Source organism: Mobula birostris, chromosome X, assembly GCF_030028105.1.
Source record: "Mobula birostris isolate sMobBir1 chromosome X, sMobBir1.hap1, whole genome shotgun sequence".
Classification (NCBI taxonomy): domain Eukaryota; kingdom Metazoa; phylum Chordata; class Chondrichthyes; order Myliobatiformes; family Myliobatidae; genus Mobula; species Mobula birostris.
Window position 1 is genome coordinate 50,386,949 of NC_092402.1, and position 19,330 is coordinate 50,406,278.

The following is a 19,330-nucleotide window of genomic DNA, read 5'->3' on the forward strand; positions in this document are numbered from 1 at the left end:
CATAGTCTAACAATCAATTGGTTCGTGTTCAATCAATCACCCCCTCTAATCCCGCCTCGTCCGCTGTTCTCCCGAATATTAAGAAGGTCAGCCTCGGCTCGCCTCCTAATTGGATGCATAAAACATCTGGCGGGAGGTACCGTTCACGGTAGAACAGCAGCTCTAAAGCTCGAGCTCAAGCAGATGATTTCGAAGAAATTGCGTCAGACGCAAACCGTGCGTGTGACGTCGAGGTGGATGAGTCGATCCGTACAGGAGTCCGTAAAATTATTCAGTACTGTGAGGTATTTTGAGGGATCAAAAATCTTTGTAAAATTCCATTGGCCTTGTTCATCCTTATGTAGCTGAGGATACTACCAGCCACATAAGAATAATTTTTGGTTTCCCCTTCTTGATGCTCCTTCAAGTCTAGTTGCTCAACAGACAATAGGTGCAGGAGTAGGCCATTCGGCCCTTCGAGCCAGCACCACCAGTCACTGTGATCATGGCTGATCATCCACAATCACTACCCTGTTCCCGCCTTCTCCCCATATCCCTTGACTCCACTCTTTAACTCTATCTAACTCTTTCTTGAAAGCATCCAGAGACTTAGCCTCCACAGCCTTCTGGGGCAGAGCATTCCACAGATCCACAACCCTCTGTGTGAAAAAATTTTTCCTCAGCTCTGTTCTAAATGGCCTACCCCTTATTCTTAAACTGTGGCCTCTGGTTCTGGACTCACCCATCAGCAGGAGCATGCTTCCTGCCTCCAGGGTGTCCAATCCCTTAATAATATTATATGTTTCAATAAGATCCCCTCTCAGCCTTCTAAATTCCAGAGTACACAAGTCCAGTTGCTCTAATCTTTCAACATATGACAGTCCCGCCATCCCGGGAATTAACCTTGTGAACCTACGCTGCACTCCCTCAATAGCAAGAATATCCTTCCTCAAATTTGGAGAACAAAACTGCACACAGTACTCCAGGTGTGGTCTCACCAGGGCCCTGTACAGATGCAGAAGGACCTCTTTGCTCTTATACTCAATTCCCCTTGTTATGAAGGCCAGTATGCCATTAGCTTTCTTCACTGCCTGCTGTACTTGCATGCTTGCTTTCAGTGACTGGTGTACAAGAACACCTAGATCTCGTTGTGCTTCCCCTTTTCCTAACCTGACTCCATTTAGATAATAATCTGCCTTCCCGTTCTTACCACTTAAGTGGATAACCTCACATTTATCCACATTAAACTGCATCTGCCCATTCACCCAGCCTGTCCAAGTCACCCTGCATTCTCATAACATCCTCCTCACATTTCACACTGCCACCCAGCTTTGTGTCATCGGCAAATTTGCTAATGTTACTTTTAATTCCCTCATCTAAATCATTAATATATATTGTAAACAGCTGCGGTCCCAGCACTGAACCCTGCGGTAACCCACTGGTCACCGCCTGCCATTCCAAAAGGGACCTGTTAATCGCTACTCTTTGTTTTCTGTCAGCCAACTAATTTTCAATCCATGCCAGTACTCTGCCCCCAATACCATGTGCCCTAATTTTGCCCACCAATCTCCTACGTGGGACTTTATCAAAGGCTTTCTGAAAGTCCAGGTACACTACATGCACTGGCTCTCCCTTGTCCATTTTCATAGTTACATCCTCAAAAAAATTCCAGAAGATTAGTCAGGCACGATTTCCCCTTCATAAATCCATGCTGACTTGGACCAATCCTGTTTCTACTATCCAGATGTGTCGTAATTTCATCTTTTATAATTGACTCCAGCATCTTTCCCACCACCGACATCAGGCTAACCGGTCTATAATTCCCTGTTTTCTCTCTTCCTCCCTTCTTGAAGAGAGGGACAACATTAGCCACCCTCCAATCCACAGAAACTGATCCTGAATCTATAGAACATTGGAAAATGATTACCAATGCGTCCACGATTTCTAAAGCCACCTCCTTAAGTACCCTGGGATGCAGACCATCAGGTCCTGGGGACTTATCAGCCTTCAGACCCAACAGTCTATCCAACACCATTATAAATTTCCTTCAATTCATCCATTACCCTAGGTCCTTTGGCCACTATTATATCTGGGAGATTGTTTGTGTCTTCCCTAGTGAAGACAGATCCAAAGTACCTGTTCAACTCGTCTGCCATTTTCTTGTTCCCCATAATAAATTCACCCGCTTCTGTCTTCAAGGGCCCAATTTTGGTCTTAACTATTTTTTTCCTTTTCACATACCTAAAGAAGCTTTTACTATCCTCCTTTATATTCTTGGCTAGTTTACCTTCGTACCTCATTTTTTCTCCACGTATTGCCTTTTTAGTTACCTTCTGTTGCTCTTTAAAAGTTTCCCAATCCTCCGGCCTCCACTCATCTTTGCTATGTTATACTTCTTCTCTTTTATTTTTATACTGTCCATTACTTCCCTTGTCAGCCACGGCCTCCCCTTACTCCCCTTAGGATCTTTCTTCCTCTTTGGAATGAACTGATCCTGCAACTTCTGCATTATTCCCAGAAACACTTGCCATTGCTGTTCCACTGTCATCCCTGCTAGGGTATTGTTCCATTGAACTTTGGCCAAATCCTCCCTCATAGCACCATAGTTCCCTTTGTTCAACTGTAATACTGACACTTCCGAGTTTCCCTTCTCCCTCTCAAATTGTAGATTAAAACTTATCATATTATGGTCACTACCTCCTAATGGCTCCTTTACCTCGAGGTCCCTGATCAAATCCGGTTCATTGCACAACACTAAATCTAGAATTGTGTTCTCTCTGGTAGGCTCCAGTACAAGCTGTTCTAAGAATCCATCTCGGAGGGACTCCACAAACTCCCTTTCTTGGGGTCCAGTACCAACCTGATTCCTCCAGTCTACCTGCATGTTGAAGTCCCCCATAACAACAGTAGCATTACCTTTGCGACATGCCAATTTTAACTCGTGATTCAACTTACACCCTACGTCCAGACTACTGTTTCAATCATCCCCTGATCTTCATTCCTCCACCATTGACAACTATACCTTCAGATGTTTGAATCCCAAACTCGGCTCCAGAGGTTGGGATCCAAAACTGCCTAATTCTCTTCTTCTTTAAGTGTTTCTTAAAATCTACTTGTTGACCTGCAAGTATCCCAACAACCTTGTTGGTCCAATAATTGCTCCTATGCAACACCTTGGAGGGCTGGCTGGTGGTGTAGTGGCATCAGCACTGGACTTCGAGGCAGATGGTCTTGAGTTCAAACCCAGCTGGGTCCCAACATGGACAGCAGCAGTATCTGCGCAGAAGAAAGGCCTGGCAATCTACTTCCATATCTTACCAGTCATTTAATCAAGTCAAGTCTGTCTCACAGGCATCCATTATTTAGATGGGGAGAGAATTCAAAATGCAGAGATGCAAAGAAACTTGGGAGTCCTTGTGCAGGATATCCTAAAGATTAACCTCCAGGTTGAGTCAGTGGTGAAGAAGGCCAATGCAATGTTGGCATTCATTTCTAGAGGAATAGAATATAAGAGCAGGGATGTGATGTTGAAGCTCTATAAGGCACTCATGAGACCACACTTGGAGTATTGTGTGCAGTTTTGGATTCCTTATTTTAGAAAGGATATACTGACATTGGAGAGGGTTCAGAGAAGATTCACAAGACTGATTCCAGGAATGAAAGGGTTACTGTATGAGGAACGTCTGGCAGCTCTTGGGTTGTATTCCCTGGAGTTCAGGAGAATGAGGGATAGAAACATTCTGAATGTTAAAAGGCCTGAACAGATTAGATATGGCAAAGTTACTTCCCGTGGTAGGGGAGTCTAGGACAAGAGGGCACGACTTCAGGATTGAAGGATGTCCACTTAGAACAGAGATGCGAAGAAATTACTTTATTCAAAGGGTGGTAAATCTGTGGAATTTGTTGCCATGAGCGGCTGTGGAGGCCAAGTCATTGGGTGCATTTAAGGCAGAGATAGATAGGTTCTTGATTAGCCAGGGCATCAAAGGGTATGGGGAGAAGGCAGGGGAGTGGGGATGACTGGAAGAATTGGATCAGCCCATGATTGAATGGCGGAGTAGACTCGATGGACCAAATGGCCTGCTTCTGCTCCTATATCTTATGGTCTTATGGGTGGTACTGGAGGACTGGCAAGTAGCTAGTGTTGTATCTTTATTCAAGATGGGAAATAGGGATAATTCTGGAAACTATAGACAGGTAAATTTCACATCAGTGGTAGTGAAGTTACTAGAGAGGATTCCAAGGGATAGGGTTAATGAGAATTTGGAAAATCATGGCCTAATTAAGGAAATCAGCATAGCTTTGTGTGGGGCAAGTTCTATCATACTGCCTTGACTGCGTTTTTCAAATAGGTGAAAAAGGTGATTAATTAGCAGTAAATAAGGCATACAGTATGCTCACCTTTGTTAGTCGAGGAATTGCGGTCAAGATCTGGGGAGTTATGTTACAGCTGTATAAAACTCTGGCCTGGCTGCATCTGGAGTATTGCTTTCAGTTCTGGTTGCCCCTTTACAGAAAGGGCATGGAGGCAACGGAAAACATGCAGAAGAGGTTCACAAGGATGCTGCCTGGTTTAAAGGGCATGAGCTTTAAAGAGAGGGTGGACAAGATTGGATTGTTTTCTCTGGAGCAGCAGAGGCTGAGGGGAGATCTGATAGAGGTTTCTAAGATCAGAGAGTCATAGATAGAGTAGACAATCATTATATTTTTCCCAGGGTTGGAATATCTGATACCAGAGGACATGCATTTAAGGCGAGAGTGCGGTAAGTTCAAAGGAGATGAGAGGGGCAAGATTTTTTATATGACGAGTGATGAGTGTGTGGTGGGATCCACACAAAGGTATAATTGTTCATCATTTGTGTCTTTTGTGCGTTCACAAGATATTGAGAGCATCAAGTTCTGAAGGCCTGTTCCATTCTCGATGGTGATGGAGCTGGATTCGTTGCGTTCTGTGTTGCCGACAGCTGCAGCCACCCAAGGAGGAAGGCGTCGGAGGTGGTGCGCAGTCCGACAAGCCGTGCAAATGATCATCTTGAGCATTTTGTTGTGAGTACGACCCTGGTGGTAATGTGGAATACAGGTTTCCCCCGCCATCTGAAGGTAGAGCATTCCTATGAAACAGTTCGTAAGCCGAAATGTCGTAAAGCGAAGAAGCAATTACCATTTATTTATATGGGAAAATTTTGTGAGCGTTCACAGACCCAAAAATAACCTACCAAATCATGCCAAATAACACATAAAACCTAAAATAACAGTAACATATAGTAAAAGCAGGAATGATATGATAAATACACAGCTTATATAAAGTAGAAATACTTCTCTACAACGATTGCCTGCACAGATCTCCGTAGCGAAAATCTCATGCAAGCGCTGTTGGCATGAACGCGCTCTCCAGTAACCTTTAAACTATGAAGCTGCCAAATCTACCAAATAACACGTAAAAATACACAGCCTATATAAAGTAGAAATGTATGTACAGTGTAATATCACTAACCGAAATTGGGAAAACAGCGCCGAGCACACTGATGATGGTGTGTTAGACTGAGTCGTCGCAGGTTGGGTGGTACAGTGGCCCCCACCCTCCAGGCCGCTGACCCGATACATTGCCGCGAAGAACGCAACAGCAGCTGGGAGGTACACAGCACATCGTTAAGAAAAAAGCCAAAATAAACATGCTAGTTAATTAGGTGCTGCCCGGCACGTAAATGTCGGCGCAGATCAGAGGCGATTGCTACCGCTGCATTCTTTGCGAATCGGTACAGTATCTGTCCGGGGCCCGGGTGTTGGGGTGGTGGGACACGGGGGTGTCATCTCATCGTCGATCAGGGCAGGCAGCTCATCTTCTCCTATGACTGCCCGCCTCGATGTCGAAGGTCGAGGTTCGTTGTCTGCTGTGGCTGATGTGGAAGGCTTGCTTGACTGCTGAGCCTCGCGCATTTTTCTATCATACAGTTGTTTGTAAGCACTCAAACCACCCTGCAAATATCCCCTAAACCTATGTACACTTTCAAAATTAAAGTCGTACTTTATCATTGCAGCGAAAATCTCACACAGTTGCTTCACTTTCTGCATTCAGTTTCAATTGTTATCCTTTCCTCCTCCAATTGCATCAGCTCTTCATCTATCAGTTCTTGGTCATGGAATGCCAAAACTTCTTCAACATCATCTTCGTCAGTTTCCACAAGCCAAACTCATGTTGTCCTTACTTCGTTCACCAGAATCGAAAAGCTTAATTATGTCTAGTTTTACGCTAAGTGTAACACCCTTATGAGCTCTTTCAGGCTTTTCCGACACCTTAGAACTCATCTTGCTAACAGCTGCTCACTGCAACGTGTTTAAGCAATGCCATTCCAAATCCGGAGCAGAGCGGCTGCTCGGGGCGCATGCTGCCTTTTATCACGCGCTGATTTTTTTCACGTGCTGCCTTTCTTCGTTACAGTGAAAACACCTTCTGTTAGCGAAAACAGGGTACTAATGTAGGTCTTTCGTAACAGTGAGGTTTCGTAAAGCGAACGTTTGAAAAGCGGGGGGACACCTGTACTGCAAATCTGGTTCACTGGTTCATTGGCAAGACTAATATCGGGGGAGCTGCATGGCCTCAGTTGTTGTGGGGAGCAGGCCCTCATGCTGTGGGCCGCCTGTTGCAGCTGCCCAGGGAAGGAGATGCCGGAGCTGATGTGGGAGAGAGCGGGGGTCTGTGCTGAGTTAGTGCTGCCCTCCAGTGTTCACTCGGTAGAAGACATTGGATTCCATTTGCAGCTGCACTGCTGCGTGATGAGGATTGCTGCGTGCTTGCTCCAGGACAATATCCCATGCACCATTAATTATCAGGCCATGACACTGCGGTAGTTGGGCTACTTTATTTGTAACTGCTTTTCTGCTATCCTATCTATGTGTGTGATTGTTTGTACTGTGTTTTGTGCCTTGGCCCCAGAGGAACGCTGTTTTGTTTGGCTGTATACGTGTGTATGGATAAATGACAATTAAACTGCAACTTGAATTTGGAATGTGCTGCTTGGGGTGGTGGTGAAGGTAAACGTGATGGAGGTGTTCAAAAGGCTCATGAATGTGCAAGAAATGCAAGGGTGTGGTTATTGTGTAGGCATATGGGATTAGTTGGGCATTTAATTACTAATTTACTTATTTCGGCACAACATTTTGGCCCAAGGGGCCTATAGTTATAATGTACTGTTCTACATTCTTTGTAAGAGGAGGATATGCCAGGAGACTTCATGCACCATAATTGTAACTATTTCCAAGAAAAGAGCAGGGGCGGCGCTAAGGTGGTGCTAGCTGGTGCTATAGCCCCAGCAGAAATTACAAGAGCACCACCATAACACCACTAAGAAATTAACTGAAATTTCACATGCAAATTGCAGCTGCTTTGCTTTCTCTGTATAGTTTTGAATACAGCTTGTTTCTCCAGTTGATCTAGTGAAACAGCACCCCCAATTACCATAGCACCCACGCAGCAATAAAGTTATAAACTCTGTCAGATCCACTCTACACTTATGCTTATTCGTTCGTTGTCAATGTCTTGCCGTTGCTGTCTTCAGATCAGTTAAGCTGATCTAAGATCACTTAAGGTAGTGATGTCACTCACTCTCACTCACATGAGAGATTGATTGTATACATCCAGGTGCAGATCCATGGTCCCGCGAGACTGACGGATGCCACACACACACACATTGTGCTTTTACAAGCTAGCGTGGGCCTGGCACGTGCATTATTTTGGCGGGTGTGAAAAATGGATTGATTTTTAGTCAGAAACGACCTCATCCAGAGGATTCAGTGGTGTCTCAGCCCGAGCCTGTCTTAATTGAAAGTGACATGCAGAAAGGAGTAAGTGGGGATGAGGACGACAGCAGTTCATCGAAGGAGTGTGAGGGCGAAGTTGAGGAACAAGAAATGGAGCGGGATTCGGAAGAGAACATGGATGAAGCTGCTCTTAGTGCGAGTGGGAATACCCTTAGTGATGTTAGCCAGCAGCCTGAGGAAGGACCCCATCGGCCAGCATTGAAAAAGTACCCTTTGCAACAGTTTGGCAATCAGCAAAGGAGTTTTATTCGTGGCTGGTTTGACCTGTACTCCTGGCTGGAATATTCAATCACAAAAGATGCTACATTCTGCTTCGTATGCAGGCATTTCCTGTGTGGGGGACATGGGTTCCATTCTGAGTCTACCTTCACTATCACCGGTTACCACAACTGGCGGAAAGCTACAACAGCTTTCAAAACCCACCATGTAAGTGCAGCTCATAAGTTTGCTATGGAGGCATGGGCCGAATTCTGATTGAGAAAACAAGAAGGTTCAAGATTGGGAAACATGCTTGACAAAGGACATGCAAAGATTGTCCAAGAAAATCGTGAGTATATGAGAGCTGTGGTTGAGTCTCTACACTATACTGCGAGCCAAGGCATTGCCCAGTGAGGACACTGGGAGGATGATGGATCTGGCAATAGGGGAAACCTTGTTGAGTTACTCAGTGTAATTGGGCAGTTTGATAAGACTGTAGCTAAAAAAATAGAGGACAATCCTGGAAATGCAAAAAACACCCATCACGATATCCAAAATGAAATTATGGGTATTATGGCAGATATGGTCAGACGTCAAATAAGTGCAGAAATCAAGGAGGCTGGACATTTTGCCATCATGGTGGTTGAAAGTAAAGACTTGAGTAAAAAGGAGCAAATATCCGTGGTGGTGCGGTATTTGAATAACGAAACAGTGCTTGAAGAATTCTTGCACTTCACTCCAGCAGAAGGGTTGGATGCAGAGTCGCTTCCTAAAAGCATTGAACAGACACTCGCCCAGTGTGTTATTGATAAGAACGCGTGTATGGATCAGTGTTATGACGGGGTGGCAGTGATGTCCGGGTGCAATAATGGGGTACAAGAGGGGTTCAGGAAAGAGGTCCCGCAGGCATTATATATACACTGCCATGCTCACAGACTTAACCTTGTTTTAGTGGATGTTGTGAGCAATGTACAACAAGCGGGCAGGTGAGTTTTTTGAAACTGTGCAGCTGCTTTACAATTTCTTTTCAAACTCTGTTGCCCACGATCTTTTCATGAAGAAACAGAGAGAACTGGAATCAACTGCACAGCCCGTGGAGTTGAAGAAATTGTCAGATGCACGCTGGGCATGGCAGTATACAGCTTTGTGGGCTATAAGGAAATCACTCCCTGCCATTCTAGCTACACTACAGGATATTATGGGTCAACCAAATGCACAGAAGGAAACGGAGGCCGGAGCTGTAAATGGACTGATTGACGAGCAGTTTGCTTTACTTCTCACTCTGTTAGAGGATTTATTCCGAGTCACCAAATTCACATCAGACCAGCTACAATCTCCCAGTTTGGAGCTTTCATCCGCTGTGGTCTTGGCTCAGTCTATTATCGATGCACTCTCAGCAAAACGGGGAGAGGAATCATGGAGTGAAATTCAGACAAGAGCTAGGGACCTGTGCGTCAAGGCCGGTATACAGAGCAGACCACATGAAAGGAGACAGGCCCAGCCACCCCGCCGCCTACATGATTTTGTTGTTGAGGCCCAAACTGAACGCACACCTGTCACATCCTCTGATGACTTTCGCAAGCACTGTTTCGATCCGGTTATAGACAGACTTTTGACTGAAATGAAAAGACGGTTCTCAGTTGAAACTGGGGGTGTTCTGACTGGAGTCTCAGCATTGAGTCCCAAACACAAGCTCTTCCTAGACAAGAATTGTCTTTGGCCAATGGCCCAATATTATGGAGTGACTGAAGTGAACCTGACTGCAGAGCTACATCAGGTTCAGTGTCTGCTGGAAACAAAACAAAAGCAAGGACAGACAGTGAATGACATGGTGGAATTTCTAGCTCCAATGAGACCCTACCGCGATACATTTATAGATTTATACAAACTAATCTGCATATCACTGACTCTACCTGTGACATCGGCCTCATGCAAACGGAGTTTCTCTTGCCTCAGAAGCGTCAAAAACTACCTAAGGAATAGCAGCGGCGATGCTCGGAACAGGAACTTGGCTCTGTTGGCCATAAACAGCCGGAGGACCAAAGCACTTGCCATCCAGAAAATCATTGATGCTTTTGCCACCAATCACAACAACAGACAGATTGTGCTTCTCTGAAAACATTAATGGTGAGTGCAGTTGATTTTTTAAAAATTTGGGCCAAGACTAATGCTGATTATTATAATTATTATTTTGTGGTGGATACCCCATAGTCCTGATGTTTCCTGCAAATCCTAAAGTATTACGTTTACTGCTATTAAGCCTACTGGTTTTGCTTAGACTTCCAAGTGGTGATTCTGTTGATTTTTGTTTTAAATTCAGTAGCCGAATTAATTGAGGTATTGCATGGTCAGAGTACAATTTGTCCAACTCCTGGAAAAGCCTTGCATCTGTTGTTTGCCTTATTTGACTTTAATAACGGTGTAACTTTCGGCCTTGTCTGTCTATGTAATGCGAATAGTAGCGGACATTGTGGGTTAGTGTTGTGTTTTTCAGTTGAAAAGCACGCACTTGACGCTGATTGCGGGATTGGTGCATGATTCACATTGTGCGCTGTGGGTTGGATGCTCTGTTGGTTTGTTTGTTTATGCTCTGTGTAGCCCAGTTTGTCTCCAATGCTGTTGACACTGTCACAGTTCACTTCTGTATTATATCTATCAATTGCTGTTGCTTATGAATCAACAGAGGCATTTATAGTAGGCACATAATGCTTGAAACTGACTTTTGAACGCCATGCGTCTGGCCTTGCGAATACATATTACCATACAGCACACCCCTCAGCACCATCACTGAATAATTCAGCCCCTCCGTAGCACCAGCAAGAAAAAATCTCTGGCGCCGCCACTGGAAAGGAGATAAATCTGATTTCAGTAACTACAGAGGGAGCTCACTGCTGTCTTCGGGGGAAAACTGAGTGTTCTCCTCATCTGCCTCTGTACACTGGTTAGAACTGTTTCCTGAGTCAGTGTGGATTTTGTCCATTTAGCGGTATGATGAGCATAATCTTGTAACAACTCCAAGAGATGAAGTAGCAGCGACCATCTCACATGGCCTTTTAGACCTTATAAGAACCTTTGACTCTATCCAAGTTAAATGTGGCTGCCATCAGAAATTCATCTCTATTCTTCCTCTACTACATGATGGTTTGCAACCACATTTCCAACAAACAGACTCAATCCCAGTGCAGACAAGGAACAAGAGAGGCTGTGTTAATGCTTTGATGCTTGAAGTTAAGTAGAGTTTATTGCAATGTGTGCAAGTGCAATGGTACAATGAAAAATTTGCATCACAATTTGCATCAACATGAGTTCAGTCAATACACAGTACATAAATTATACATGACTGTGAAGAGAGAGGGAAAAAAAAGACTTTTTTGCACAACCAGAAAAAAGTCCATGGTAATGCAAGAGATGGTCTGTAGTATTCCATTACTGGAGTAGGATTAGAATTATGCCAGTTGATTCAAGAATCCAATGGTTATAGGAAGGTACTGTAGCTGTTCCTGAACCTAGTGGTGTGGGACTTCAGGCTTCTAAACCTCCTGATAGAAACAGCAAGAAGATGCCATGACCTAGATAGTGGGGATTCTTGTTGATAGATGCCACCTTCTGGAGGCAGCAACTCCTGTAGATGCTGTCAGTGATGGAGAGGACTGCGGCCAAAACTCAATGTAGCCTGTCATGTTCCTGTGCATTGGAATTTCTGTACCAGGCCGTGATATAACCATTCAACATTTTAAGAAGTTTGTAGTGTATTTGGTAACATGCCAATTCTCAATACGCTTCTAAGAAAGTAGAGGAACTGGCACTCTTTCTTCGTGGTTGCATCTATGTGCTGGGCCGTCTATAGGTCAACAAAATGTTAATGTCCAGGAATTTGAAGCTACTTCTGATCCACCAATAAGAACTGGCACATGACCTCACAGCTTCTCCTTTCTGAAGTCAACAGTTACCTCCTTGGTGTTGTTGATGTTGAGTGTGGGGTTGTTATTGTGGCACCACTCAACCAGATGTTCTGTCTCGCTCCTCTATGCTGACTCATCACCACACAGTATTCAATCAACAAAAGTGATGTTCATTGCTGAATTTGTGTATCACATTGGAGCTGTGCTTAGCCACACCATCATGGGTGTAAAAAAGAGTAGAGCAGGGATCTAAGCATGCAGCCTTGAGGTGCACCTATGTTGATGGTCAGTGAAGACGAGGCATTGTTCCCAATCCTGAGGAAATGTCTTGACCTGAAATATTGACTGTCCATTTCCTTCTATAAATGCTGCCTGATCCTCTGAGTTCTCCTAGCACTTGTGTGATGTTACCAATCTGTACTGATTGAGGTCTGCTGATGAGGAAGTCAAGAATCCAGTTGTTGAGGGAGGTGCAGAGGTCCAGGTCTTGGAGCTCGATGTTAAGTTTGGAGGGGGTGATAGTATTGAATGCCAAGCTATAGTTGATAAACAGCTGCCTGACATATGTATTACTGTTGTCCAGATGGTCCAGAACAGAGTGGAGAGCCAGTAAAATAGTGTACATAAAAGGGGATGGGCCATTGCAACTTATGCTACCTGGTTTTGTCTTGTAGGAAAATTGCTGAAGCTTTCCATTCCAGCATGATTTTAGGAACCAGGGGGCTTTTTAAATGAACTGTTATGTCAGACTTTGAGATGAAGGAAATTAGTTGTTCCTTCTCTAAAGCCCTTTGGAGTGACTGTCCACAAGATTTACAAATCCACAGAAGTTTTAACCAAGTTGTTCTACCTACTCTAGATTCACCCTTAAAAGCCTTTGACCTGGCATAGAACTGATGGGCTGAATGATCTTCAATGTGAGAAAATATAAATATGAAAAATGTTAATGTGTAAATTGATGCTGCAGTGAATCCTGTACATCAGCTGTTACATAAAAAATTTAGAAAATAGGAGTAGAATTTCACTCTTTGAGGCTGCTCTCCTATCCAATAGAATCATGACTAGTGACTTGGCCTCTACTGCCCTCTGTTGGTAGTGAATTCCACAGCTTCACCACCCTCTGAGTAAAAAAATGTATCCTTATCTCACTCCCTCTAAGGAAGTAGAGGCACTGCCGCGCTTTCTTCTTAATTGCACTTACATGCTTGGCCCAGGACAGGTCCTCGGAAATGATTAACACTGAGGAATTTAAAGTTGCTGACCCTCTCCACCTTTGCAACACACACAAAATGCTGGAGGAACTCAGCAGACCAGGCAGCATCTATGGAAAAAAGTACAGTCGACATTTCGGGCTGAAACCCTTCGGTAGGAGGGACCTTTGATCCTTTGATGAGGAATGGCTCATGGACCTCTGGTTTCCTCCTCCTGTAGTCAATAATCAGCTCCTTGATCTCGCTGACATTGAGTGAGAGGTTGTCGTTGTGACACCACTCAGCCAGATTTTCAATTTCCCTCCTGTATTCTGATTCATCACCACCTCTGATTGGGCCAACAGCAGTGGTGTTGTCAGCAAACCTAAATATGGCATTGGAGCTGTGCTTAGCCACATAGTCATATGTATAAAGCAAGTAGAGCAGGGGGCTAAGCACACAGCCTTGTGGGGCTCCTGTGCTGATGGAGATCGTGGAGGAGATGCTGTTGCCAATCCAAACTGACTGGGGTCTACAGGTGAGGAAATTGAGGATCCAATTGCACAAGGAGGTATTGAAGCCTAGATCTTGAAGCTTATTGGTTAGTTTTGAGGGAATTATAGCCTTGAATGCTGAGCTGTAGTCGATAAAGAACATCCTGATGTATGCATCTTTGCTGTCCAGGTATTCCAGGGTTAAGCGAAGAACCAATGAGATGGCACCTGCTGTGGACCTGTTTTGCAAAGTAGTCAATCAATCTGTGTTTGTTTCTCTATTAATACAGAGGAATCATCTTGTGATCAATGTTTCCTCTAATTTGTAATGACCAGTGTGCACAAAAATCTTGAGCTATGCAATTTTTTGCCCAGTGACAACAACATGTATGCACTGAGTTTTATATATAGGGGCATTCATTTTAACAGCTAGCAAAACACTGTCAGTAAGAACTTTGATCTCCTCTGGGTTTGATCATTTTCGCTCTTGTTCAAAAATATACACTGTCACAAAATATACACAGCAGACCTGCAGCGGGTAATGAGGGGTTTATTGCCAGAGCCTTTGCACACCATTCATAGGTGATTTGCTTGCTAAATGACACTTTAAAAAGTCAAGTTTCCAAATATCACTCCACTTCTTCCCACTTGCATATTCTCCAGTAACTTTTACATTGCGACAATACACGCAGGTGACACCAGTTTCTGTATTGTACATAAATATTCTGGTAGCTCCACGAGCCTGATCTCATAAGCTTTCAGTGTAGCAGCTTCTACTGTTTTATTAAGCCATCTAAATGAACTAGCAGTTCATTTGCACTTCATACCCTTTGCTTCTTTGGAATTTGACATAGTGAATCAATAATTTCTTCAATGAAAGCAGTACAAGTAAGCCAGTTTTAAAATCTGCAGACAAATCATCGCAAACCCCACGTTATCAACACCTTCTGCATCAGAAACCAGAAAAGGAAATCTGATTGTGTGTGATCGTGAAATGTACTTCACATGACAATGAGATAGGTGACAACCTCTTGGTGCACAGTTTAAATTCCTTTGTGTGCTAGTAGCAAAAGACACACACACACACACACACACAGAGTGAGCGCCAAAGGCAGCATGTTGAATTGGAAGTGAACTGCTTCTTTACTAGGAAGGAGTTTTTGGGTCTCTGAATGGTAGGAAAGGACGAGGTAAATGGATGGTTACAGGGGTAGAAGGGTGGTATTAGTGAAAATGAAACTTGCATAGGAAACAGTCCTTTTAGCAGGGCCGGATTAACCTAGTAGCAAAAGTAGTATATGCTATGGGCCCCACATTTTTGAAGGCCCCGCACTAAATGCTTGCAAGCTGCAGTCTGGTGAAATTGGCATCTCACTGTATTCTCACGACGATCTGGCAACACTGTTGTTTTCATGTCGGAGCTGCATGGTATTTGTGTGCAGGCGTGTGTTGGCTCCTTGGTGACCTCTGTGCTATCTCCCACGCTCCCAAGCCGCTGCAGCGTGCGCTGTTACACCGCTGGAAGTTGCGCCGCTGACTTTGACTGTGCGCTATGTTTTGCCGTCTGGACCAGTTGAAAGATTTGTGAAGTTTTTGGATATGGAAGGTCATAGTGCTGAACAGCTCGCTCAAAGTTTACTTGACTTTTTAAAAGGAAAATGATATTGATATGAAAGACTGCCGTGGTCAAAGTTATGGCAATGCCAGCAACATGAGTGGCAAGTATAGTGGCTTACAAGCACGAATTAAAGAGCTGAATGAGTTTGCGGATTACATGCCATGTTTTGCACATTCACTAAATTTGGTTGGAAAATGTGCTGCTGAATGTTGTCAAGAAGCATTAATTTTCTTTCAATTTGTAGAAAGCCTGTACACATTTTTTTCTGCTTCTACTTATCAGTGGGATCTCCTTTCTGCTGCATTATCTGATGGTGGTGCTCATTTGCCCATTGTGAAAAGAATGTCAGATACCAGGTGGTCAGCTCATGCAGATGCAACAAAAGCACTTTATACAGCTTTTCTGCAATAAAGTAAGTCTTGAATGACATTTCAAATAACAATGATCAGAAGACAGAGTGTCGACAACAGGCTCGTGGACTACTTTCAACCATGATAAAGTTGGAAACAGGAATAATGGTCATATTATGGGATCAAGTATTACAGCGTTTTCAAATGACCAGTGCTTCTTTGCAATTTTCTGGCCAAGACTTGAACACAGCTTGTGCACTCTATGAATCCTTGCATGGATATATTCCAGCTATGTGGTCTACTTTTTCAGACATTGAGCATAAAGCCAAGGATCTGACTAAGTGTGAAGATTATCAACAGCATCCGTTAGTCTTGCGAGACCGTGGATCTGCGCCTGGAAAGTCTTCACTCTCCAGGGCGCAGGCCTGGGCAAGGTTGTATGGAAGACCGGCAGTTGCCCATGCTGCAAGTCTCCCCTCTCCATGGCACCGATGTTGTCCAAGGGAAGGACATTAGGACCCATACAGCTTGGCACTGGTGTCGTTGCAGAGCACTGTCTGGTTAAGTGCCTTGCTCAAGGACACAACACGCTGCCTCGGCTGGGGCTCGAACTCATGACTTTCAGATCGCTAGTTGAACGCTTTAACCACTTGGCTACGTGCCCACAACAGCAAACTCGAAGAAAACACAAGCTAAATCGCGCGCATGGTGATTTCAGTGGTTCCAGCACTCTTGATCCACTTGTTGAATCTCAAATGCCTTCTCAGAAGTTTAAAAGCCGAGCATTTCTTGCTATTATTGACAGCTTGCTTTCTGCCCTGTCAAAAAGGCAGAAAGCTTATCTAAAGGTGAATGGTGTTTTTGGATTCCTTCATCAGTTACAGTCGTTTACACCTGAAGAGATCATAAAGAGATCATATCTTATTAAATCATATCCCGAAGATCTGGAAGAAAGTCTTGACAAAGAATTTGTGCAGTTTACTGAACTGTTGAAAACTGACCTTGCTTCTCATATTGGTGCCAAACAAGACCTTGTAGAGTTACAGTTGTAACGTTTGATAACTGACAATTCTTTGGAGTCATGTTTTCCAAATGTAGAAAATGCCTTGCGCATCTATTTGTCACTCATGGTTACCAACTGCAGTGGAGAACGCTCATTTTCAAAACTAAAAAGGATTAAAAATGAACTGAGGAGCACCATGGGTCAGAACAGATTGAACAATCTCACTCTAATGAGCATTAAACATGAACTTCTGCGTGAAATAGACATTTCCAGTATCATCAACAAATTTGCTCATGCTAAATCTAGAAAATGTAACTTTTAAATTGTAGTTTTGTTACTTTTGACATTTGAAATTGATACCTACATGTAAGTAATACTATTACTGAAGTGTCAGGCATTTGTCGTATTATCTGGCTGTATACCAGATGAAAAAATTGAATTGCAAGTAAATAATTTATGTTTTAATACTTATGTACATTTTTAAAATTTAGGGCCCCTTTATAACATGTGCTACAGGCCCCGCACTAGCTTAATCAGGCCCTGCCTTAGTGGAAGATATGTCATCTCTAAGCTGGAAACAGAAATGAGTTGTTCACCTGAACTCCCCAACGCATGCATTTTTTTTTGGCTTCCTAGATGATCTCCCAGCCAAATCCTGACCAGGCATGGGTGTGCTTAGCAAGCATGGCAATAGCACTGCCCCATTGTATCCAAGGGCAATGCTTATACAACTACATTTGTATTTAAGATAAAGTCCAGTTCAAAATTAAAGAAACTTAGCACAAAATGAAATCAAGATACTGATTTTTTAAATGGATTCATAAATGAAACATTGTTCAATTTTTTGAAAACTGGTTGTTCCTTTTATTTACTGATCACAGAAAAACTTAAGCACACAGGCAAGTCTACTAAAGAGATGTTTTTAGTATGGCCCTGTTTTAAATTTTTGTTGATTATACAGCTGGGGCATCTTTTACTATATTGTAATATAATTTTCTGTGCCTGAGACTTGGCTCGCTTTCTGCTGAAATTTTCATCCATGCCTTGTCACCTCAGGGCTCAAATTGTTTGATGGCTCCTTCACTCTACTCTGCATTCATTTGGTATAGTCCACTCTGCTGCCATAAATCTAATCTCACCCATGTTTGCTGACCAACCCCAGTCTGGCATCTCAGTTTTAAAATTCTTACCCTTGCTTTCAAATACCTTCATTATCTTAAACACAAGAGATTCTGCAGATGCTGAAATCCAGAGTAACACACACAAAATGCTGGAAGAACTCAGCAGGACAGGCAGCATCTATAGAAACAAATAAACAGTTGATTTTTCAGGCCAAGGTCCTTCATCAGGACATTTTTGTATGGCTTATAGTAGTCTTATCTCTCTATCTTCATTATCTCTTTGAGCTCTCCAATCCATTTTACCCACCAAAATCTCTGCACTCTGCCAATTCTAACACCATTGGCAGCTATGCCTTCAGCTGCCCGAGCTTTGGAATTTCCACTCTAAGTGGCTCTGCCTTTCTCTATATTCCTTTATAACATTTCTTTGACCAATCTGTTCGATCAATCTATTCATGATCTGCCCTAAAATCTCTTTAATTTCAATTACAGGAGGGCAGTTCTGAAATGCTATGTGAAGAATAAAGTGAAGACAAGGCGCAAAAGAAGTCATGGTCGCCTTTTACAACCAAGGAAGTGACGGCTACTCGTCCCACTGGACGTGAACTTGTGTGGTCACGAGTGTAACTACCCCAGTGCAACAGCGTTTCCTCTTTAAATACTCTCCTGTACAGTTCTCCTGTTATTGTTGGATATGACAGACAACTATATTGTTAGCGTTCTAATTTGTTCTGTGTTTCATTTGAATATATAATTTGTTACTCAGTTAAATGGTAGTTTGTCTCTTTATATCTTTTTAACGATGTCCATGAAACTTCGGTTAATTGAGGCATGCACCAAATCCACAGCATGTTAAGATGCTTTCTACTGTCCTGTAGAAGGACGTGAGTATAGATGTGCATAGCTCAGCTCTCTTCAGCCTCCTCAGAAAGTTGAAGCATTGATGGGCTTTCCTGATCATGTAGGGTGTGTTCTGGGACCATGAGAGGTTGTGTGAGATGTGCACACCTAGGAGTTTGAAACTGCTTTTAGTAAAGTCATTTTAAAATAAATCTAAAAAAATACATAAAAATGGAATAAGGGTTCAAAAAAAAACTTTACCTTGTCCTGTCACTCAATCCCAGGGCAGGAACTGTTCTTGTTGATTGGTGATTGTGACGTTCTGTAGCTGTGTGCAGTCAGTGGTAGGCAGCTATCCATGCACCAGTCAGAGCATGTGGAACTAGCAGAGAGCTGAGGTGAGGAGGGTTTCTATGAGCAGTGCTGATGAGGGGGAGGATGGAGTGATATTTCAAGGAGGGGAACACGTGGATGAGATGTTGTTACTAACATTAGAAGATAATTTTGTTTGGACAATTCAGAGAGGAATGAACAGGATGGAAACCCCAGGGTGGGGCTGTCTAATTCAACAGAGAGATTTTGCGCCTTTTCCATCTTGCACACAAAGGTGCTTTTTCCCCAACCGTTTTTTTTTATAGGCAGTTGGCATGGCCTAGGTGAAGATAGTGTTGCAAGGACGTGGCTGGGGATGAACCCAAGAGCAGGACACAGGCACGGAGGCAGGGTCATGAGGTGTTAGCATAGCCACAAACGTGGAACAGGTATTCAGGAGAATCTTTACATGGAGACAAGGTTTACATAGATTATCCAGGGAATG

General features: G+C 43.5%; 1 long non-coding RNA gene across 2 annotated transcripts; it reads left to right on the forward strand.

The window, feature by feature from the left end:
* The first annotated feature begins 222 nt into the window (after nt 1–222).
* Nucleotides 223–18,404, forward strand: LOC140191752 (uncharacterized). 2 transcript variants are annotated; one of them, XR_011883910.1, is made up of 4 exons: nt 226–284; nt 4,695–4,742; nt 4,860–5,025; nt 18,166–18,404. It is a non-coding gene; the product is annotated as an uncharacterized lncRNA (long non-coding RNA). The 2 variants fall into 2 exon arrangements; XR_011883911.1 differs by lacking the exon at nt 4,695–4,742 and having other exon boundaries at nt 223–284.
* The last annotated feature ends 926 nt before the right edge of the window (nt 18,405–19,330 follow it).